The sequence below is a fragment of the Hemitrygon akajei genome, chromosome 1 (assembly GCF_048418815.1).
Source record: "Hemitrygon akajei chromosome 1, sHemAka1.3, whole genome shotgun sequence".
NCBI lineage: Eukaryota > Metazoa > Chordata > Chondrichthyes > Myliobatiformes > Dasyatidae > Hemitrygon > Hemitrygon akajei.
Window position 1 is genome coordinate 19,790,958 of NC_133124.1, and position 24,533 is coordinate 19,815,490.

Sequence of the window (24,533 nt, forward strand, 5' to 3'; positions counted from 1 at the left end):
ACATAAGTGATTATTAGGACAGTATATTTCCATTGCCTTAATCACAGTATATTTTCTGCTCATCATACTTTTTTACTTCTAGAGTTGACTATTTCAAGGTATACTGGGATCACCTCCTTCATTATGTTCTCTTTTAAATTGAGGTCATCCAAAATTCTCATTCCTTGCACCTAATTTACACCAAACCATCCATCCACAATCAATCAGCTTCTTCAATGAACAGTGGGTCCTTGTTATGCAACATAGAATTCTTAAAATTTCCCTCCTTGTTGCCAAATCTCTCCACAGATGTCCTGTGTCATAGAACACTACAGCACAGAAGCAGGCCCTTCAGCCCATTTTGCCCATGCTGAACTATTACTTTGTTTAATTCCAGCAACCTCCAAAGTGCTCCCGTCCATTTACCTATACAAATTCCTTTTGAGTGGTGAAAATGAGCTCACATCCAGCACTTCATGTGGCAGCTCACCTTACACTCTCAGCATCCTCTGAATGAAGGAATTTCCATCATGTTTCCCTTAAACATTTCACGTTTCATCCTTAACCTATGATCTCTATTTCTAGACTCACACAACCTCAGTGGAAAAAGCCTGCTTGCCTTTACCTACCCCTCATAAATTTGCATACTTCTGTCAAATCTCCCTTCACTTCTTTATGCTCTAGGGAATGAAGTGCTAACCTATTCAACCTTTCCCCATCTGCCTCCACCCATAGGGATTACTGTGCTCTTTAAATTCTCTCATCGCAGAACTATTCACTCCAGCGCTAGCAACCAAATCCTAAGGCTCCAGATAATACTTCCCTTAATGACAGGACTCTGCAGAGAGTGATGCAGACAGCCCAGCGCATCTGTAGTCGTGAACTCCCCAAGATTCAGGATAAGGACAGGTGTGCAAAAAGGGCCCGTAGGTTCAATGGGGACCCAACCCATCCCAACCACAATCTATTCCAGCTGCTACCATCTGGGAAATGGTACCGCAGCATAAAAGCCAGGACCAACAGGCTCCGGGACAGCTTCTTCCACCAGGCCATCAGACTGATAAACTCATGCTGACTTGTGTGTACTCCATATTACATTGACTGTTCTATTTATTATAAATTATTATAAATTACTATGATTGCACATTGCACATTTAGATGGGGACGTAACGTAAAGATTTTTACTCCTCGTGCATGTGAAGGATGTAAGAAATAAAGTTAATTCAATTCAATATTTCCCTCTAAACCTGATTGCTTCCCTATACATGAACTTCTTTAAGAAGTTATTCCTTGAAGAAAATCTATTCGCTAACTTTGTCTTCATCAGTACTAAGGCCCCCCCCTCCCCCCGATGTGGCATTTAAGCTTATGCATCATGTGATTATGCTCAAATGTTTTGAGACATTTTACCTACATTATGGTGTCCTATCATTGATAGGGACTGCTTGCTTGCAGTTTGTACTTCCCAAGCCAAAAATATACCAAAAAATAATTACACTTGTAACACTTACCCAACAGGCTGGTATATGTCTCGGGGGAAAAATGTCCAGCCACTCACCAACCCCACCTCCCGTATACGCAGGTGCTGTGGGAATCAAGTTAATGTGGCATCGCACACACAATATCAAACTCACACCAGATACCATTATGGAATATACTTTAAAGATTTTACTAAAACTAGATGAGTACTAACAATACAGTATATATGAAAGAAAAGAAAATAAAAGGCACCAACTTATCAGAGTTCAGTCAGTTTAGTGCACGTCGTTGGAGCTCAACCATCGAACCATTCGACCCCTCGTCACTTTCCTCCGACCTCCACGTCCTTGCACCTGGGACCACCCTGGTGGTCAACCGAGCAGTGCAGCGCACGTCCACCTTCTTCGGCGTCTCCTTCCCGAGTCTCCGAAAAGACCGCGAAAACCCCACTCCCAGACCCACAAGACAGAATAACATTCCCCCATTGGTTAACAAATGAATACAATCCTCGTTATCAGAAATTCTAAAGCTAAACAAACTGCGAGAGAAAGCACTTATCATAACAAAGAAGCATTCCTACTCTAACAAAACAAAGAAGCCATTTTGATTAACATACGCAGTACACACTTTTTATGCCAGCAACAAAGGTCCTCCATCTCTGGGCTTTCTTCATCAAGTCAATGGTTTCCTCTTGATTCTTCATACTGTCAGTCAGGCAAGCAGCGGTGGAGACCTGGGAATACCATTGCACTCAGATGCAGGATTCATCATTGCTGTTTCAGTAACAATTTTGTTTTACTAGGCAGAGTTGTTAGCCCTGAACTTCAACCCCCAAACCTGGAGGACCAGTGGACCTCTCTTAGTCAGGCCTCTACCCTTTGATCTGTTTGGCATGAGTGACCCTACCAGTAGCCAAACCATAAAGCTCTGACTCCAGCCAGCATAGCTCTCCAAGTCACTGAGGCATGTGGGCCTGCAAAACATGACAAGGCTGTGCTCCTCTTGGAGAATATATGATATGCTTGTTACTTAACAGTAATGAACATAGAATATCACAGCATAGCACAAGTTCTTCATCACACAATATTGTGCCAACCTTCTAATCTAAGATTAATCGAACCCTTCCCTCCTTCTTTTCTACTTTTCTATCATCCATGTGCCTTTCTAAGAGATTCCTTGGTTGATCTGCCTCGACCATAACCCCTGGCAGCATGCTCCTCTCATCCACCACTGTCTGTGTGAAATGTTCCCACTGCCAACCCTCCCTATAGTTTCCTCCAATCACCTTAAATTCTGTCCCCACATCTAAGCCTTTTCCTCCCTGGGAAAACGTCTCTGGCTACCCCCTCGATCTACACTCAGTGGCCACTTTATTATCTGCTGTACCTAATGAAGTGGCCACTGAGTGTCTGCTTGTGGTCTTCTGCTACTGTAGCCCATCCACTTCAAGGCTCGACAAGCAGCGAATTCAAAGATGCTCTTCTGCACACCATCGTTTCTAACACATGGTTATTTGACTTAGTGTCGTCTTCCTGTCAGCTTGAACCAGTCTGGCCATTATCCTCTGACCTCTCTCATTAACAATGTTTTTTCAAGTACAGAACTGCCACTCACTCAATGTTTTCTTGCACGTTTCTCTTTACACTCTGGACACTGTTGTATGTGAAAACCCCAGGAGATTAGCGGTTTCTGAGATACGCAAACCCACCCGGTCTGGCACCAACAATCATTCCACAATCGAAGTCATGTAGATCACTTTATTCTTCCCCATTTTGATGTTTGGTCTGAACAAAAACTGAACCCCTTGACCATGTCTGCATGTTCTTATGTGCTCAATTGCTGCAACATGATTGGCTGATTAGAATTTTGCATTATTGAGCAGTTGTACAGGTGTTCTTCATAAAGTGGCAACTGAGAGTACACTTCTTATCATCTTATACATCTCTAACAAGCCTCTTTACATCATAATTCACTCCACTTCACATCCTCCTAAGACATGCTCACCAGCATTCTGGTAAATCTCCTCTGCACCCTGTTCTTCTGCAATCTTCCTATCGTGTAGCGACGAGAACTGAATTCAATATTCCAACTGTTGTGTAACCAGGGTATGAAAGAAGTGCGGTATTATCTCACAGCTCTTAAACTCGGTGTCCTGGCTAATGAAGCGCCAACACAACTTAGACCTTACCACCCCTATCAACTTGTACGAGGGCTCTCTGGATGTGGAACAAGCAATTTGAACGCATGTTTTAGAGCAACCATTTTGAATGCATGTTTTAGTCTTAGTAACACTCACATATTGTCAAGAAGCATCCATCAGTTCCATGTATTTCCAGGTATTTAAGTGTGTCTCTGCACTTACTCCAAATTCAGCTTTAATTAAGCAGTAAAACCCTTTGATAGTGAACTTAAAACACCACATGAGCCAATTAACAGGGGAGGAAATAAAACATTGCTCTGACAAATTAAATAATGTTCAGTATTTAAAAATGGAATTTATATTAATTATCAAGATGAAACAAAACAGTTCTGCAACTGGTGCAATGGACATTTCAATGCCTTGATTAAAAAAGATTCACAGAATTTTATTTGTATCTCGCCCAGCAATGATGGCATTGCCTAAAGAGAGGCGCTTCATATCAATGAAGCAGGAGCATGAGAAAGGATCAATAAAAAGGAGGCGGCTCCCCGAGGATCGACTACTCAGTGCTCAAATGAACTCACTAGCTGTGACTGTGAAGCTGCATATAAGGACATTTAGGCACAATAGAGAAGTAATTACTATATATGTGAATTGCTGACTACAGATGAAGCTGCATCCTCTTTGACTCCAACTGCTTTGTCTGTAGTTCTTAAAGTTGCAGTAGTCATTAACTACTTTGACCATTGAGCCCTTCCAGACCCTAGAGGTACATTAGTCAAGGTTCCTCGTTCTCTGTCGATGTTCATGAGATGACTGATGCAGTGCTCCTCAGGACTGACATATTCATTCATTTCTCCAGGAGGGCAGTAAAAACATCTGATCATGTTATAAAAATGTATGGAATTTCAAGTTTATCAGAGTCCTGGGCATAGTTGATTGCACCTAAGCATTGAAGGATGCATCAATCAATACAGTTAATTTTGCTAGTGAGTAAAACATGTATTCCTGTACCACTCAGGTATTTGGAGCTGTTTGAAAATAAACTTCATTATGACTGTCAGTTACCTAGGTTCAATATGCATCCTTTGGTTCAATGGGCAATTTCATATTGAGAGAGAGGGATAGAGAGAAGGAGCCTCTAATATATTTGCCTCTACCACCATACCAGGCAGCAGATTCCAGGTATCTGCTACTCTCTGAGTAAGAAAATTTACCCCTCACATCCGAGTTTGGAGTTCAACTCCAACACCGTCTGTAAGATGTTCCGCTGTTGTTTGTAAGGAATTTGGGTGTCATGTGATTAGGCGAAGGTTAAATCAGGAGTAGCTAGGCAGGGTGGCTCAAAGAGATGGAGGGGCCTGTTCCATGCTGTATCACAATAAAAAAAAAATGTTTGTACATCTTTCCCATCAGAGTATGGGTTTTGTCCAGGCTTTTCCCTGCGCTCCAAAGATGTACTGATTAGTAGGTCATTGTAGATTGTCCTGTGATTAGGCAAGGATTAAGTAGGTGGTTTGCTAGGCAGTGTGGGTCTTTGGTCCAGATGGGCCTGTTCTGTTTTAAATAAATAAAATAAAATTACTCCTAGTGTTGCAGCAATAAAGCCCACTGTCTTCATAGAGAGCATCCTTACATCAGCCTGGCTCGGTGCAACAACCTCTCACAATATATGAAACTACAGCAGAAAAGGTAATCGGCTGAAGACTACCATTATTACAGGACCTGTATGCGTTGTTGGTTTCTGATGTTTTAATCCAAGGTTTTTTCAGAATTCAGGAAAGAGGCATAAAACTTGTTGCGTCACTATTGCTTTATGAAGTGTTGATTGAGGATCAGAGGTGGAGACGGTCAGCAACTTTAAAATCCTTGATGCTAAAATTTCAGAGGATCTGTCCTGGGCCCAGCACATAAGCACAACTACAAAGAAAGCACAGCAGAACTTCTATTTCCTTAGGAGCTTGAGAAGATTCAAGATGACATCTAAAACTTTGACAAACTTCTATTGATGTGACGTGAAGAGTATATTGATGGACTGCATCACAGCCTGATATGGAAACACCAATGCCCTTGAATCCTACAAAAATTAGTGCATATGGTCTATTATGGGTATCGTCCTCTCCACCATGGAGCACACCTACGTGGAGTGTTGCAGGAAAGCAGCATCCCTCATCAGCAGCTCCCACCACACTCGACATGCACTCTTCTCACTGCTGCCATCAAGGAGAAGGTACAGGAGCCTCAGAGCCCACACCACCAGGTTCTGGAACAGTTACAACCCATCAGCCATCAAGTTGTTGAACCAGAAGTGATAACTTCACTCAACTTCAGTTGCCCCGTCATTAAAACGTTTCCACAACTTATCGGCTCACTTTGAAGGACTTTTCATCTCATGTTCTCGATACTTTATTTATTTATTATTAGTATTTCTTTCTTTTTGTATTTGCACAGTTTTGTGGTCTTTTGCACACTGGTTGAGTGCATAAGATGGTGTTTTCATTCACTGATTCTATTTTGGAAATTATTCTATTGTAGACTTATTGAATATGTCTGCAAGAAAAAAATCTCAGGGTAGTACGTATATGGTGACATATGTACTTTGTTAATAAATTTACTTTGAATTTTGAACTTTGAACAAAGGAATATTGAAGCAAATGGTGATAGAGGGTTATCAGGTGAAGGGAAAGACAAAAGGACTCAGTTCGAAGAAGGAGTAGCCCAGCATGGAGCAGCTGCTTTGTACTATGCAGATAACTGAAAATTCCATTAAATTTGTAGACAAGAGTTAACCAACGAGAAAGACATTATTCAAATAATGCAGAACAAAGGATCTTTCAGAATCAAGTCTCGTTCATAACATAACATCCAATCTAGAATTGCCTTCCCCCTGTTGAGCTCAACCACAAGCTGCTCTAAAAAGCTATCGTATAGGCTTTCTACAAATTCCCTCTCTTGGGATGCAGCACCAATCTGATTTTCCTAATCTACCTGCATATTGAAATCCCCCATGACTATTGTAACATTGCCCTTACTACAAACATACATGCCTTTCCTATTTCCTTTTGAAATAGAGAGCTATTAAAGCAAAAAGAAAAGTCATGTCATCTTTAAAATTACTTCCATCAGAAAAGTTTCTTGCCATTCCAGTTAGAATCCCCCATCTATTACCCCCATCACTGCACTATATTCACTGTATTGTGTATACTTTAAACCACCTTTTGTAATACTGTTTACACTGTAAATATATGCTGCTATTTATATCGTGTATTTAAGTACATTTTCTTCCAAATCCGTACTTTAACCTCAAACTTTATATAATTCTTTTTAATTGTTGAATGTTTTTTGTTGCATGTTGCACCCTGACCAACACACCACAGCAAATTTGTAATGCATGTAAATGTACTGTACAGTATATGGTGAATAAAGTTAATCCTTTATTCTTGCATAATTTCAAATGCAAAACATATTCTACTCTCGTAATATACATTTGTATAACTGGGGAAGCAATCATACTACAATGTCAAGGTTAACGATCTATTGAACAGTTGTAGGTGAGGCAACGTTAATAGCTCTGATGCCATCAGAAATGGATCTATTAGGGCAGTAGTTCGTTATGGGGATGATGACATGGCACTTGAGGAGCAGCTGAACATATTTGTTTTCCTTTGTCCGCTGGAGACTGTTGTCCAGGTTTTCCTTGAAATACATAATATAGTTCAGGAATTCATTTTGTTAGATCAGATATCAAATTATGATTATTAATATTTATATGTTAGACAAGATAAGTGCTGTTAAAATGTGGAGTTGTAATTGGATTGTATGGCCCAGAAATTGTGCGTCAGGGCCTGGGGAAATTTAGCCAGGAGCTTGGTAGGTGAGTTTTAAAGTCCTGGTCAATCAGAGTGTCCTTGTTGGTTTTTGTGAGTAAAAGTGATTTTCCACTCAAGATTTTTCTTCAGGTAACATTTTTTTACTGTTTGAAACTACAATGCATTAAAGCTAGTTCTACCTCACGTTGTGAATTATAGCTAAAGTTCCCTGATTCTTACAGATTTTGTTCACCGAATTGTCAACTTTACCCAGTGTTCCACAATGTGATTGAATTGATACCAATCCAAAAAACACAGATTTTCTGGATCTGGGATGGAGAATCAAGTGGGTGATGTAGTAAAATCTATGATCAATTTAGATATCAACTTTAATGTATGATGTTTTATGTGGGTGAAAGACCTCGTTAGACAGACAGACATACTTTATTGATCCCGAGGGAAATTGGGTTTCGTTACAGTCGCATCAACCAAGAATAGTGTAGAAATATAGCAATATAAAACCATAAATAATTAAATAATAATAAGTAAACTATGCCAAGTGGAAATAAGTCCAGGACCAGTTTATTGGCTCAGGGTGTCTGATGCTCCGAGGGAGGAATTGTAAAGTTTGATGGCCACAGGCAGGAATGACTTCCTATGACGTTCAGTGTTGCGAAGATGGCAGTGATAAACCATGACGGTGTTCAGCAGGGAATGTACAATGCTTCTAAATATATCTCTTCTGAATTACTCTCATCATGTATTCATACATATGTATATCAAACTGATTGATTAACATTTGCTTGAAGTATGCATCATTGCTTAAAAATAAGATTGAAGAGATTAGTTTTATTTGTCACATCTCATTGAAACATATAATGAAATATATCTTTTGGGTCAACTACAAACACAGTCCGAATTTGTGCTGGAGTAGACCGCAAGGTTGCTAAGTTTCCAGCACCAACATAGCATGCACAAAACTTACTAATCCTAACACAAGCATCTTTGGAAAGTGGAAGGAAACTGAAGGAAGCCCACGTGGTCATGGGCAAAACGTACAAACTCCTTACAGACAGTGGTGGGAATTGAACCCTAAATGCCGATGACTGGCCACTAAACTATGACTTGTTTTTTACCTTATTGCAGAATTGCTCTCAGCTTAATGCAATGTTGCTTAGAATAGAGAGAAGTAATCATGTTGTAACCGGAAAGTCAGTCAGACCATAAGATATAAGAGCAGAATTAGGCCATGGTGGGGTCTGACGTGAGTGATGTCACCTTTTTAAGACCATAAGACTATCACATTTAGGACCAAATTAGGCCATTTGGTCCATCAAGTCTGTTCTATCATTTCATCATGGCTGATCCAATTTTCCTCTCAGCCCCAAACTCTTGCCTTTTCCCCATATCTCTTCATGCCCTGACTAATCAAGCTATCAACCTTTGCCTTAAATATACGTAAAGACTTGGCCTCCATAGCTGTCTGTGGCAAAGAATTCCACAGATTCACCACTCTCTGGCTAAAGTGATTCCTCCTTAGCACCACTCTAAAGGGATGCCCCTCTATTTTGAGGCTGTATCCTCTAGTCTTAGACTCTCCCACCATAGGAGACATCTTCTCCATATCTACTCTATCAAGACCTTTTACCATTTTATAGGTTTCAATTAAAACACCCATCATCCTTCTGAATTCCAGTGAATACTGGCCCGGAGCCATCAGATACTCTTCGTATTACAAGTCATTCAATCCTAGAATCATTTTTATGAACCTCCTTTGAATGACCTTCAGTTTCAGAATGTCTTGTCTAAGATAAGGGGCCCGATACTGCTCACAATACTTCAAGTGAAGCCTCACCAGCGCTTTATAAAATCTCGACACTATATCCTTGCTTTTTGTAATTCTGGGGTATCTGAAATATCGGGTTGCCAAAACATCTTAAGTAATTAATCTGCAACAGATTGATCTTTTAGCAGATGCAATGTAACTTTTACTCCATGTGTTGTAAAGTCACATAATAAAACATTCAGCCACGATGGTTAATCTAGACTGTCAGGACTGAACCAACAGTTTGCACTTGCATGGTGTTAATGATTACCGATCTCTGCATGAAATTTATTTGTCACTCAGTTCAGGATTAAACACAGCTGGTGATAAAACTGGGGTATATTAACTGTGCTTTTCTGAAACCAGCATCTGAGGAGTAATACCTTTAGGTGGCTGCATGCTCAACAGTTCAAAGCTAGGTTCATTAATTCCCATCAGGATATCACACAAACCTTCTTTCGTTAATGGGAATGTTAACAGTGGAAAATATGTGGTGTATGGATCCATCTAGAGGACTTTATGAGATTTCTTTGGACCTAATAAAATAAAGTGAAAAACAGAATTCGTACTGACATGAGAAAATCTGCAGATGCTGGAAATCTAAAGCAACATGCACAAAATGCTGGGGGAGCTCAGCAGGCCAGGCTGCATTTATGGGAATAAGTAACAGTCAACATTTCAGTCCAAGGCCCTTCATCGGGACTGGAAAGGAAAGGGAGAAGCCAGATTAGGAAGGTGGGGGGAGGGGAGGAAGAAGTAGGAGGTGGCCTGTGACAGGTGAAACTGTGAGAGGGGGAAGGGTGAAGCAAAGAGCTGGAAAGTTGATTGGTGAAAGAGATAAAGGGCTGGAAAAGAGGACATCTGATAGGAGATGACAGAAGACCATGGAAGAAAGGGAAGGGGGAGCAGCACCAGAGGGGGGTGATGGGCAGGTGAGGAGAGAAGGTGTGAGAGGGAAACAGGACTGGGGAATAATGAAGAAGAGGAGGGGAGAACAATTATTGGAAGTTTGAGAAATCGATGATCATGCAATCAGGTTGGACGCTCCCCAGACAGGATGGCGATAAGAACATTTTCCTGAAGTTAATATAAAATGCAGACACAAATAAAAAGTACTTAAAAGCACAGATCATTTTTTGATTATCAGGAGTATAGGATATAATGAGTATACACAAGGCAGATTTTTGAAGTGCACATTCTTACCATGGGGCATACAGTAGCATAGTGGTTACTGTAATACTTCACAGTGCCAGCAACTCAGGTTCAAATCCTTACTGTTTACTAGGATATCTTCTCCCTAAAACTGCATGGGTTTCTCCAACATCCCAGAGATGTGTGGGTTACACTTAGCAAGTAAGGGGCAAGCTAAATTGGCACCAAAACCATGGCAACACTCGCTGGCTGTCCCCAGCACATCATAAGACCGTAAGGTATAGGAGTAGAATAAGGCCATCTGTCCATCAAGTCTGCTGTGCCATTTCATTCTGGCTGAACCAATTTTCCTCGCAACCCCGACCTCCTACCTCCTCCCCACATTCCTTCAAGCCCTGATCAACCAAAAATCTATCAACCTCTGCCTCAAATATACATAAAGACTTGGCCTCCACAGCCGCCCGTGGCAAAGAATTCCACAGATTCACCACTCTCTGGCTAAAGAAATTCCTTCTCATCTCCGTTCTAGAAGGACACCTGTCTATTTTGAGGCTGTGTCCTCTGGTCGTAGATTCTTCCATTATTGGAAGCATCCTCTCCACATCCACTGTATCAAGGGCATTCACCATTCGATAGGTTTCAATAAAGTCACTCCTCATTCTTCCAAATTCCAGTGAATACAGGCCCAGAGCCAAAAAACACTCTTCATATGACAAGCCATTCAATCCTGGAATCATTTCCGTAAACCTTCTTTCAATCCTCTCCAATTTCCGAATATCCTGTCTAAGTTAAGGAGCTCAACTTGCTCCCTGGTGAAGCCTCACCAGTGCTTTATAAAGTCTCAACATGGCATCCTTGCTTTTATATTTTAGGGCTTTTGAAATGAATTCCCCTTCCTCATCACAGACTCAACCTTTAGGAAATCCTACATAAGGACTCCCAAGTCCCTTTGTGGCTCAGTGTTTTGTATTTTGTCTCCATTTAGAAAATACTCAACCTTTTCATTTCTTCAACCAGAATGCATAATCATGTACTATATTCTATCTGCCACTTTTTTGCCCATTCTCCTAATGTCTAAGTCCTTCTGTACCCTCTCTACTTCCTCAAAACTACCTGCCCCTCCACCCATCTTCATACCATCTGCAAACTTTGCAACAAAGCCCCAATTTCATCATTCAAATCATTGATATAAAACATCTCTTTAGCCACCTCTTTTGGAACCCTGGTGTGTACAACATCTGGTCCAGGTGACTTAACTACCCTTAGACTTTTCACTTTCCCCAGAATCTTCTCTCTAGTTATGGTAACTTCACACATTTCATGACCCCTGACACCTGAAACTTCCACTACACTGCTAGTGTCTTCCACAGTGAAGACTGATGCAAAATACTAAGTTCATCAGCCGTTTCATTACTATCATTCACTTCATTATTTCCAGTGGTCTGATATCCACTCTTGCTCTCTTTACATAATCCTCAGATTGTGTTTGCCATTGATGCAAATGATGCACTTCACTGCATACTTCAATGTTTTGATATACATGATATAAACAAATTAAGCTAAACTTTATCAGTGAGTGCTTAATTTTAAATCTTTTTTATAAAAGAAGCTTAATAATAAAAAAGAAAAAAATACAATTTAATAAATTACAAATATTGAAAGGTTAACTTGCAGTCTGTAGAAAGATGGTCAATTTCTGTTTGGTTGCATTCAAGTCAACCAAGAAAATAATTTGGGTATCGCAGGTCTAGGGTAGAGCGAACCAACTGGAATGTGCAGTCCTGATAGCTTTCGTGTAGGTAATATTAGAACAATAGAGGGCAGAAGCGAGCAGATTCGTGGTGCTGACCTCAAACCCTCCATTATCTATTATATGAGGTTATTGATCTTTCATCAGAAGAAAACGCTAAACAAGATTCTAGAACATCAGTGCCTCAAATGGAACAACAAGCTAACATTCAGGAAAAAGAGAAATAACTCTACAATACAATGAAATTACCAAAAACAAATAAAGTTAACCAAGTGGATTAAACTTTTGTGTAACCCTAAACTTACCCTTTGACTGAACTGCTGGCTTTAAACTCTAACACTTGTTTCCCTTTCTTTGTCCAATGTTTTCTTCTCAAAAAAAAACCGTGAAAATAATTTCATCTCCAATTTAAAATCATAATTGTTCTGTTTGTAAATTCTGCTCTTACATAATAAAAAAACAATGCTTTTCTTCCAAGTCACAAAAAACACCGTTTCAGACTTAATATTGGGATAGTGTGAATAAATACATTACCACATTTTAACAATAGTCATCTTATTTTTCAAGATTGCCTTATTGTTAGGTCATCTTCAGCATCATAGCAACCAATTGCAACAAAAACAAGAAATACATCATAATATTCTTCTTATTTTTGTAACTTCAAAACATCAAACTAATTCAAAGGAAGACTGAAAAGGAGTCTGGAATGTAAGTCCAAGTTCGAGTTTACTTTAATCGAGGTGCGCACGTATCACGTAGTAGCGTGATGATGTATGCAGTTCACAGATTTATACATATACCCAGTACTAATGAACAAAAATGCTTAATTAAACAATATATTTACAATATTACTTAAACATTAACCACACAACACTATTATACAAAGTATTTAAAAAATAAGAAAAACTTGCTCTGTGTAATAACTTATGTTCAAAGTTCAAAGCTCAAAGTAAAAATTTATTACACACCTGTCACCAGTTACAAGCTTGAGATTCTTTTTCCTGCAGAAGTACTCAGCAAATTTATAGAACCAAACTATAAAAGGATCAATAAAAGAGTGAGCATAGCATAGAAGACAACAAACAGTGCAAATGCAAAATAAATAGCAATAAATAATGAGAGCATGAAATACCACGATAAAGATACTGGTCAGGGATACTATTACAGCTGCAGAAAGGGTGGGTAATGTAGTAGGATCCTCTTTTGAGTCAGTATGGGTGGAAGTCAGGAACAGGAAGGGAGCAGCTACTCTACTGGGGGTATTCTATAGGCCCCCTGGTAGCAGCAGAGATACCGAGGAGCAGATTGGGAGGCAGATTTAGGAAAGGTGCAAAAATAACAGGGTTGTTATCATGGGTGACTTTAACTTCCCTAATATTGATTGGCACTTGATTAGTTCCAAGGGTTTAGATGGGGCAGAATTTGTTAAGTGTGTCCAAGATGGATTCCTGTCACAGTATGTTGACAGGCCGACTAGGGGGAATGCCATACTAGATCTAGTATTAGGTAATGAACCGGGTCAGGTCACAGATCTGTCAGTGGGTGAGCATTTGGGGGACAGTGATCACCGCTCTCTGACCTTTAACATTATCATGGAAAAGGATAGAATCAGAGAGGACAGGAAAATTTTTAATTGAGGAAGGGCAAATTATGAGGCTATAAGGCTAGAACTTGTGGGTGTGAATTGGGATGATGTTTTTGCAGGGAAATGTACTAAGGACATGTGGTTGATGTTTAGGGATATCTTGCAGGATGTTAGGGATAAATTTGTCTTGGTGAGGAAGATAAAGAATGGTAGTGTGAAGGAACCATGGGTGACAAGTGGAGTGGAAAATCTAGTCAGGTGGAAGAAGGCAGCATTCACGAGGTTTGGGAAGCAAGGATCAGTTGGGTCTATTGAGGAATATAGGGTAGCAAGAAAGGAGCTTAAGAAGAGGCTGAGAAGTGCAAGAAGGGGTCATGAGAAGGCCTTGGCGAGTGGGGTAAAGGAAAACCCCAAGGCATTCTTCAATTATGTGAAGAACAAAAGGATGACAGGAGTAAAGGTAGGACTGATTAGAGATAAAAGTGGGAAGATATGCCTGGAGGCTGTGGAAGTGAGCGAGGTCCTCAATGAATACTTCTCTTTGGTATTCACCACTGAGAGGGAACTTGATGATGGTGAGGACAATATGAGTGAGGTTGATGTTCTGGAGCATGTTGATATTAAGGGAGAGGAGGTGTTGGTGTTGTTAAAATACATTAGGACGGATAAGTCCCCGGGGCCTGACGGAATATTCCCCAGTTTGCTCCACGAGGCGAGGGAAGAGATTGCTGAGCCTTTGGCTATGATCTTTATGTCCTCGTTGTCCACAGGAATGGTACCGGAGGATTGGAGGGAGGCAAATGTTGTCCCCTTGTTCAAAAAAGGTAGTAGGGATAGTCCAGGTAATTATAGACCAGTGAGCCTTACTCCTGTGGAGGAAAAGCTGTTAGAAAAGATTCTTAGAGATAGGATCTATGGGCATTTAGAGAATCATGGTCTGATCAGGGACAGTCAGCATGGCTTTGTGAAGGGCAGATCGTGTTTAACAAGACTTCTAGAGTTCTTTGAGGAGGTGACCAGGCATATAGATGAGGGTAGTGCAGTGGATGTGATCTACATAGATTTTAGTAAGGCATTTGACAAGGTTCCACACGGTAGGCTTATTCAGAAAGTCAGAAGGCATGGGATCCAGGGAAGTTTGGCCAGGTGGATTCAGAATTGGCTTACCTGCAGAAAGCAGAGGGTCATGGTGGAGGGCGTACATTCAGATTGAAGGATTGTGACTAGTGGTGTCCCACAAGGATCTGTTCTGGGACCTCTACTTTTTTGTGATTTTTCTTAACAACCTGGATGTGGGGAAAGAAGGGTGGGTTTGCAAGTTTGCAGATGACACAAAGGTTGGTGGTGTTGTCGATAGTGTAGAGGATTATCGAAGATTGCAGGGAGACATTGATAGGATGCAGAAATGGGCTGAGAAGAGGCAGATGGAGTTCAACCCGGAGAAGTGTGAGGTGGTACACTTTGGAAGGACAAACTCCAAGGCAGAGTACAAAGTAAATGGCAGGATACTTGGTAGTGTGGAGGAGCAGAGGGATCTGGGGGTACATGGCCACAGATCCCTGAAAGTTGCCTCACAGGTAGATAGGGTAGTTAAGAAAGCTTATGGGGTGTTAGCTTTCATAAGTCGAGGGATAGAGTTTAAGAGACGCGATGTAATGATGCAGCTCTATAAAACTCTAGTTAGGCCACACTTGGAGTACTGTGTCCAGTTCTGGTCGCCTCACTATAGGAAGGATGTGGAAGCATTGGAAAGCGTACAGAGGAGATTTACCAGGATGCTGTCTGGTTTAGAGAGTATGGATTATGATGAGAGAATAAGGGAGCTAGGATTTTACTCTTTGGAGAGAAGGAGGATGAGAGGAGACATGATAGAGGTGTACAATATATTAAGAGGAATAGACAGAGTGGACAGCCAGCGCCTCTTTCCCAGGGCACCACTGCTCAGTACAAGAGGACATGGCTTTAAGTTAAGTGGAGGGAAGTTCAACGGGGATATTAGAGGAAGGTTTTTCACTCAGAGAGTGGTTGGTGCGTGGAATGCACTGCCTGAGTCAGTGGTGGAGGCAGATACACTAGTGAAGTTTAAGAGACTACTAGACAAGTATATGGAGGAATTTAAGTTGGGGGGTTATATGTGTGGCAGGATTTGAGGGTCAGCACAACATTGTGGGCCGAAGAGCCTGTAATGTGCTGTACTATTCTATTCTATTAAAAGAGTCCTTAATGTGAGAACATTAGTTATGGGAAATCTCAACAGGTGAGTGTAGTTATCCACTTTTGTTCACAAGTTGGTTAAGGGGTAGTAACTGCTCTTGAACCTGGTGGTGCGAGTCCCGAGGCTCTTGTATTTTCTGCCAGATGTGTTTTCTCTCATATACTTCAAGTCTTTTGTTTGAACATCAGGGGACAACAATATAAAGCTTTCCTATGTACGAAATTTTGCAATTGTGATTGCCTGTTAAAAACTAGAAAGACCTTTCAGGGGATATCAGTGTCTGCCTTATCACTGAGCGGGATAAATGTGTTAGTCTTTGGAGTTCATAAGATATATGAGCAGAATTAGGCCATTTAGCCCATTGAATCTGCTCCACCATTCAATTACGGCTGATCCTTTTTTCCCCTCCTCAGCCCCACTCCCCAGTCTTCTCCCCGTAACCTTTGATGCCATGTCCAATTAAGAACCTGTCAATCACTGCCTTAAATACACCCAAGGACTTGGCCTCCACAGCTGCGTGTGGTAACAAATTCCACAAATTCGCCACCCTCTGGCTGAAGAAGTTTCTCCACATCTCTGTTTTAAATACATGCCCCGCTATCCTGAGGCTGTGGCCTATTGTCCTTGACTTACCTACCGAGTCACCACTGACTCAACGTTCAAGTTATCTTTTAATGTATTTCACACAAGGTCTCCCAAGTCCCTTTGTATCTCAGATTTTGGGGTTTTCTCCCATTTAAAAAATAGTCTGCACAGTTATTTTTACCATCAAAGTGCATGACACATTTTCCAACATTGTACTTTCTCGCCCATTCTCCTAATCTTTCTAAGTCCTTCTGCAACACTACCTGCTGTTCCACCAATCTTTTGTATCATCTTCAAATTTAGCAACAGAGCCATCTATTCCATTATCTATATCATTAATATACAGGTTTTCCAACAGTGGCTGGGAAGTGGACTGCAGATTGCAACAGGAAATAGAAAAGGGGAGTCAAAGAGGCAATGTTATAGCAGTCATGGGAGATTTTAACATGCAAGTCGATTGGGAAAGTGAGGTTGGTAATTGATCTCAAGAGACTGAGATTGTTGAATGCATAAAAGATGGCTTTTTAGAACAGTTTGTCATTGAGCCTACTAAGGGATCAGCTATACTGGATTGAGTGTTATGTAATGAACCAGAGGTGATTAGGGAGCTTAAGGTAAAAGAACCCTTAAGAACCAGTGATCACAATATGATTTTAAACCTGAAATTTGATAGGAGAAAGTAAAATCTGATGTAGCAGTATTTCAGTGGAGTAAGGGAAATTACAGTAGTATGACAGAAGAATTGACCAAAGTAAATTGGAAGGGGCTGCTGGCAGGGATGTCAGCAGAGCAGCAATGGTGTGCATTTCTGGGGAAAATGAGGAAGGTGCAGGACATATGTATTCCAAAAAATGAAGAAATATACAAATGGTAATATAGTACAACAGCGGCTGACAAGGGAAGTCAAAGCTATTGTGAAAGCAAAAGAAAGGGCATACAACAAAGCAAAAATTAGTGGGAAGGTAGAGAAATGGGAAGTTTTTAAAAACCTACAGAGAGCAACTAAAAAAATTATTAGAAGGGAAAAGATGAAATATGAAAGCAAGTTAGCAAATGGATAGTAAAGTGGATAGTACAAGTTTTTTCTTTTATGTTAAAAATAAAAGAGAAATGAGAGTGGACATGGAACCTCTAAAAAATGAGGCAGGAGAAATAGTAACAGGGAACAAACAGATGGCTGATGAAATAAATGAGTATTTTGCATCAGTCTTCACTGTGGAAGACACTGGCAATATGTCTAATATTGTAGTGTGTGAAGGAAGAGAAGTGGGTGCAGTTGCTATTACAAGCGAGGAGGTGCTCAAAAAGCTAAAAGAACTAAAAGTACAAAAGTTACCCAGGCCAGATTGGGAGAAGGCAGCAAATGAGAATAAATGGATCCTTTTCTGGCTGGCTGCCAGTGACTAATGGTGTTTTATAGGGGAGGGTCGGTGTTGGGGCTGCTTCTTTTTATGCTGCATATAAATGAATTAGATGATGGAATAGATGGCTTTGTTGCTAAGTTTGCAGATGATATGAAGATTGGTGGAAGGTAGGTAGTGTTGAGGAAACAGGCAGGATGCAGAAGGACTCAGATAGATTAGGAGAATGGGCAAGAAAGTGGCAAATGAGATACAATATTAGAAAATGCACGGTCATGCACTTTGGTAGTAGAAATAAATGTGTGGACTATTTTCTAAACAGGGAGAAAATCCAAAAATCTGAGATGCAAAGGAACTTGGGAGTCCTTGTGCAGAACATCCTGATGGTTAATTTGCAGGTCCAGTCAGTGGTGAGGAAGGAAAGTGCCATGTTCAGCATTCATTTCAAGAGGTCTAGAATACAAGAGCAAGAATGTGATGCTGAGGATTTATAAGGCACTGGTGAGGCCTCACCTTGAGTATTGTGAACTGTTTTGGACCCCTCATCTTAGAAAAGATGTGCTGGCATTGGAGAGGGTCCAGAGGACGTTCACAAGGATGATTCCAGGAATGTAAGGGTTATCATACGAGGAGCATTTGATGGCTCTGGGTCTGTACTTGCTGGAATTCAGAAGGATGAGGGGAAATCTCATTGAAACCTTTCAAATGTTAAAAGGCCTAGACAGAGTAGATGGTTAAAGGATATTTCCCATGGTGGGAGAGTCTAAGACAAGAGGGCACTGCCTCAGGATAGAGGGCACCCTTTCAAAACAGAGATGCAGAGAAATTTCTTTAGCCAAAGGATGGTGAATTTGTTGCCACATACAGCTGTGGAGGTCAATTGTTGGGTGTATTTGAGGCAGAGTTTGATAGGTTCTTGATTGGACATGGCATCAAAGGTTACAGGGAGAAGAGTGGGAGCTGGGGTTGAAGAGGAAAGAAAAAAGAATTAGCTACGAATGAATGACGGAACAGAGTCAATGGTCCAAATGGCCTAATTCTGCTCCTGTGTCTTATGGTCTTATTATCTTATGGTCTAATATCCACTGCATGCCCTTTATCTATCCTACTTGTAATTTCCTCAAAAAATTACAACAGGTTTATCAGGAAAGATTTTTGCTTAACGAAACCACGCTGATTTTGTCCTATCTTGTCCTGCATCACTAAGTACTCCGTAACCTCATCCTTAACTATTGACTCCAACATCTTCCCAACCACTGCAGACAGACTAGCTGATCTTTAATTTCCTTTCTGCTGTCTTCCTTCCTTCTTTCTTAAAGAATAGAGTTACTTAAGCAGTTTTCCAGTCCTCTGGCACCATGCCAGACTCCAAAGATTTTTGGAAAATCATTAATAATGCTTCCACAATTTCTGATGCTACCCTTTCAGAGCCCTAGGGTGCAGTTCATCTGGTCCAGGTGATATACGTACCTTTAGGTCTTCTAGCTTTCTGATCACTTTCTCTCTTGTAATAGTAACTGCACTCACTTCTCTTCCCTCATACCCTACAACATCTGGCACACTGCTAGTGTTTTCTACAGTGAAGACTGATGCAAAATACTCATTTAGCTCATCTGCCATCTCCTTGTCCCTCATTATTATTTCTCCTGCCTCATTTTCTAGTGGTTCGATATCCACTCTCATCTCTCTTTTATTTTTCACATACTTGAAAAAGCTTTTACTATCCACTTTGATATTATTTGCTAGCTTGCTTTCATATTTCATCTTTTCCCTTCTAATGATTCTTTTAGTTGTTCTCTGTAAGTTTTTAAAAGCTTCCCAATCCTCTATCTTCCTGTTAATTTTAGTTTTGTTGTGTGCCTTCTCTTTTACTTTTATGTTAGTCTTGACTTCCCTTGTCAAAAGTTGTGCTATTTTGCCATTTGAGTATTTCTTAGTTTCTGGAATACTAATTCTGCACCTAATCCTGCACCTTACTCATTTTTTTCCAGAAATTCATGTCATTGCTGGTCGGCTGTCATCCCTGCCAACTGCTCCTTCCAGTTTACTTTGGCCAACTCCTCTCTGATATCGCTATAATTTCCTTTGCTCCACTGAAATACTGCTACATCAGACTTTATTTTCTCCCTATCAAATGTAGCATCATGTCCCCAATTTACCCCCCGTTTGCCTAGACACCGCCGTCACCCTGACAATAGTGCAATACTTCAGTGTAAATATGGTTTAATGCCCCCCCCCAGTATATGCCCGCAACACAAATATCAGACAATACACCAAAGGCGAGTGAATAATTGCAACTTTATAATTATTTCTTAGCGATGGGTTAGTAGAAACAGATAACCTAAAGTCGCCAAATCAGTAAGTTTATCAGTATGTACATATAATATTTTAATACTCTGGAGCTGACACCTCCGGTTCCATCCACAATGACCTTCCAAGCCTTCAACCACCATCTGAACCGTCGACCTCCAGTATCCGCCACCCTGGAACCGCTGTCCGCTCCTCACACGTCCGTCCTCCTCGCTCGCCTCCCAAAAAAGATCGTGAACTCCCGCTCAACTCACAGATACAAGATAGCATAACAATTCTCCATTGGTTAGTTCCCCCCTTATCTGCAGTTATAACCCAAACGTTCCAGCTACAGAAACCGATTACAGCATTAAATAACGTTACAGAGAAGCCATTTCATTAGAACAATAGAGAAGCCATTTTGTTAGCCTGAACAGTTAACACCACAGTTACTGGTACTGAGAGCCCTACACAAATTTCAGATCATATTATGATCTATGGCTCCTATGTGCTCTTTTACCTTAAGCTCCCTCATTGCCTCTGGTTCATTACATAATATCCAATCCAGTATAGTTGATCCACTAGTAGGCTCAACAACAAACGTGAATGGTAGGGCACTAGGGAGTGTAAAGAAACAGAGGAACCCAAGAGCACAAGTGCCTAGTTCATTGAAAGCTGTTTTCAGGTAGACATTCTGGTGAAAATGGTGCTTAGCATACTGACCTTCAGGGCATTGGGTTTGGACATCATGTTGGAGTTGGATAAGTAGTTGTCAAGGCCATATTGAGAGTACTGTGCACAGATTTGGTCAACCTGTTATGGGAAAGACATGGTGAAACTGCAAAAGATGCAGACAAAATTTCCAAATACACAGCCATGACTTGAGGGACAAATCTATAGGGTTAGATTGGCCAGATTAGATCTTCATTCTTTGGAATGTTGCAGAATGAAAGAAGACGTTATGTAAGTGTTTGCAATTACAAGGGGCACAACTAAGGTGGATGGTAGCAGTCTTCGCCCCAGGGTAGTTGCGTGCAAACTATAAGGCACAGGTTTAGATTTACCCAAAATGAGTGTTAATTACTGTGGTGGCTGAGTCATATTCATGCAAAGGGGTGTTGCTTGCATTTATGCATATGTAGACAAATGTAGACAATTGCATATTCCCCCACCTGTGATTTACTCTAAAATTCAGCTCAGGAAGACCATTCTTCCAAGCTGCATTTTAAATTCAATTTCCAATCCATTTTCAGATATGAAAACAGGTTGTTGTTGAAATTATTATTTGCTATATTGCATATCTCTAGAATATGCTCTAGCAAGCGGGGTATGGGCCTAATGCAGGAACTTAGGACCAGCTGGGTGAGAACCATGATCAGCATAGACTTTTTGGTTTAAAAATCATCAAAAGGTATTAAAAGGTTTGAAGTATTACATCCGTGTTGTAATACACTATGACTTTGATGCAGAAAATTTGAATGCAGCAGATATGGTATAAATGGATGTGACCTGTAATGCAAGGAGCATACAATGAGATGTAATGTGAATCTGTATTCCGGCCTCTTTTCACTTGCAAAATTACGCTTATTTCTCCACAAGTCACTTCACTACATTTTCCAGTGTAGGGAGGCATCATGTTGTATGTACTGATTTAAGTTAACAGGGGATGGAGATTTCTGTGCCTTAAAGTGTTCTTGCATGTTAACAGATCTTTAATGTATTAAAATATAAACATTATGTCAAAACATATAAATACGGTGCCAATCATACCAAAAAGGTCTGAAATTCTTTTAAAGGGCTGAAGAATAATGGGAACAAATAGAGTGTTGTTTAAAAAAATCCCCAACAAGCAAAACTTCATGAAGCAAATGTTATTGAATTACTCCATGTCAAGTGCCATGAGGTAATGTTGCAGCTCTATAAAACTCAGGTTTAGGCCCACTTGGAATATTGTGTTCAGTTCTTTTCAACTCGTTATAGGAAGGAAGTGGAAGCTTCAGAGAGGGTACAGAGTTTAACGAGGATATCTCCTCAATTGGAACGCACGTCTTGTGCAGATAAGTTCACAAAGAGCAGATTATTATTTAGATTGTAAAAAAAAATGCAGCATGTTGCTGTGCAGAGGGTCTTGGGAGTGCTCGTGCATGAATCACAAAAGGTTGGTTTGCAGGTGCAGCAGGCTATCAAGAAGGCAAATGGAATGTTGGCCTTCATTGCTAGAGGGATTGAACTTAAGAGCAGGGAGGTTATGCTGCAGCTGTTCAGGGTACTGGTGAGGCCACACCTGGAGTACTGTGTGCAGTTCTGGTCACCTTACTTGAGGAAGGAAATACGGGATTTGGAGATGGTGCAGAGGAGGCTCACCAGGTTCATTCCAGAGATGCGGGGGTTAGACTATGAGGAGAGATTGAGTTGCCTGGGACTGTACTTGCTGGAATTCAGAAGAATGAGAGGAGATTTTATAGAACCATATAAAATTATGAAAGGGATAAATAAGATAGAGGTAGGAAAGTTGTTTCCACTGGTAGTTGAGATTAGAACTAGGGGACATAGTCTCAAGATTCGGGGGAGTAGATTTAGGATGGAGATGAGGAGGAACTGTTTTTCCAAGAGAGTGGTGAATCTGTGGAATTTTCTGCTCAATGACAAAGTGGAGACTACTTCAGTAAATATATTTAAGGCAAGATTGGATAGATTTTCGCATAGTAGGGGAATTAACGGTTATGGGAAAAAGACAGGTAGGTGGAGATGAGTCCATTGCCAGATCAGCCATGATCTTATTTGAATGGCGGAGCAGGCTCAATGAACTAGAAGGGCTACTCCTGCTCTTATTTCTTATGTCCTTATATTCTTACGGTTGAGTAAGCTAGGGCTTTTCCCTTTGGAATGAAGGAAGCTAAGAGGTGACTGAGTGAACAGCCAGATATATTTTCCCAATTGGAAATGGTTAATACAAGAAAAAAAAAATTAAAGTATATATTGAAGACATTTAAGAGACTCTTTGATAGAACATGAACACTAGAAAGATGTGTGGGGGGGCGGTGGTATATGAGATGGAACAGTTAGATTGATCTTAGAGCAGGATAAAAGGTCAGCACAACAACATGATCCAAAAAGCAAACACGAGGAGATCTGCAGATGCTGGAAATTCAAACAACACACACAAAATGCTGCCTGGCCTGCTGTGTTCCACCAGCACTTTGTGTGTAACATGATCCAAAAGCCCTGAACTGTGCTGTAATGTTCTGTGTTCTATACATGAAAATGCCTCAAGGTTAGCAAGTTGATGATGAGAATTCTGAATCGGGGGTAATGTCAGAGGGCCAGAATAGGATTGGGGAAAGTTCAATGATCTTACTGTGCAAAGAAGAAAACTTCTAAAGAGCTTCATTGGAAAGATAAGCTTAAATTCAATCAAGACTAGCATTGAGATGGTGCTGTGCTATTAAAACCACCTCAGTTTTTTCAACCCTTTCAAATTCAGTAAGATACCTTGAAGAGTGAGTGATAATGGAACCATGCACAGATTTTGGTTTTGTTGCTAGATTTGGGAGTATACCTTTTGAAAGGAGAAATTACATAAATTTAGGTCACAGGATTTGCGTAAGCAATAGATACAGCTGCTAGAATAGCCTGTAAAATGTTTCAAGAACCAGCTTGACTAGATGTAGAAATGATAAATGTTAGCATTCATACTGAAATGCATGTGACACTTCAATTTCATCTGGTAGGATGTCATTGGTATTAAACAAATAATATGTTGGACAGAAGTAAGATTTACAATGTATCCCAAAGAAGAGTGTTGACCTAAACCATTTCTTCTCAATGTAATCTGTATCTTTATCTATATCTCTGTTGGCTGTCTTCAATTGAATTACTCCAATCCATCTTTACCGAGTGCGTGTTATTCATTACTGTTTATTTCAGAAGTGATTAGAAAAAAATGTCACATTTTATGCATCCCAGTGGTGAACTGTAGATCATGTCTCATGCCAGATTTGTGAAGGAACATGCAACGGGGGATGGGTATAACTTTATTCTGGATAGTGACCTAAATTGCAGAATTTTTGAAGGTTGCACATTTTCAACTTCAGCCCACCGGAGTTTAGTTTGGAGAACATTTAGGACTTTAGTCCTTAAAGCATAGGAGAATGAGAGGAAATTTGGTTGAGATATGCAAAATTATGAGGGCTGTATGTAGATAAGGTAAATGCAAGAAGGATTTTCCCACCAAGGTTGTTTGAGATTAGATCTAGAAGTTACGGGATAAGGGTGAAAAGTAAAATGTTTAAGGGGAACATGAAGGCAACTTTTTCAATCAGAGGGTTGTGAGAGTGTGGAACAAGCTGCCAGTGGAAGTGATG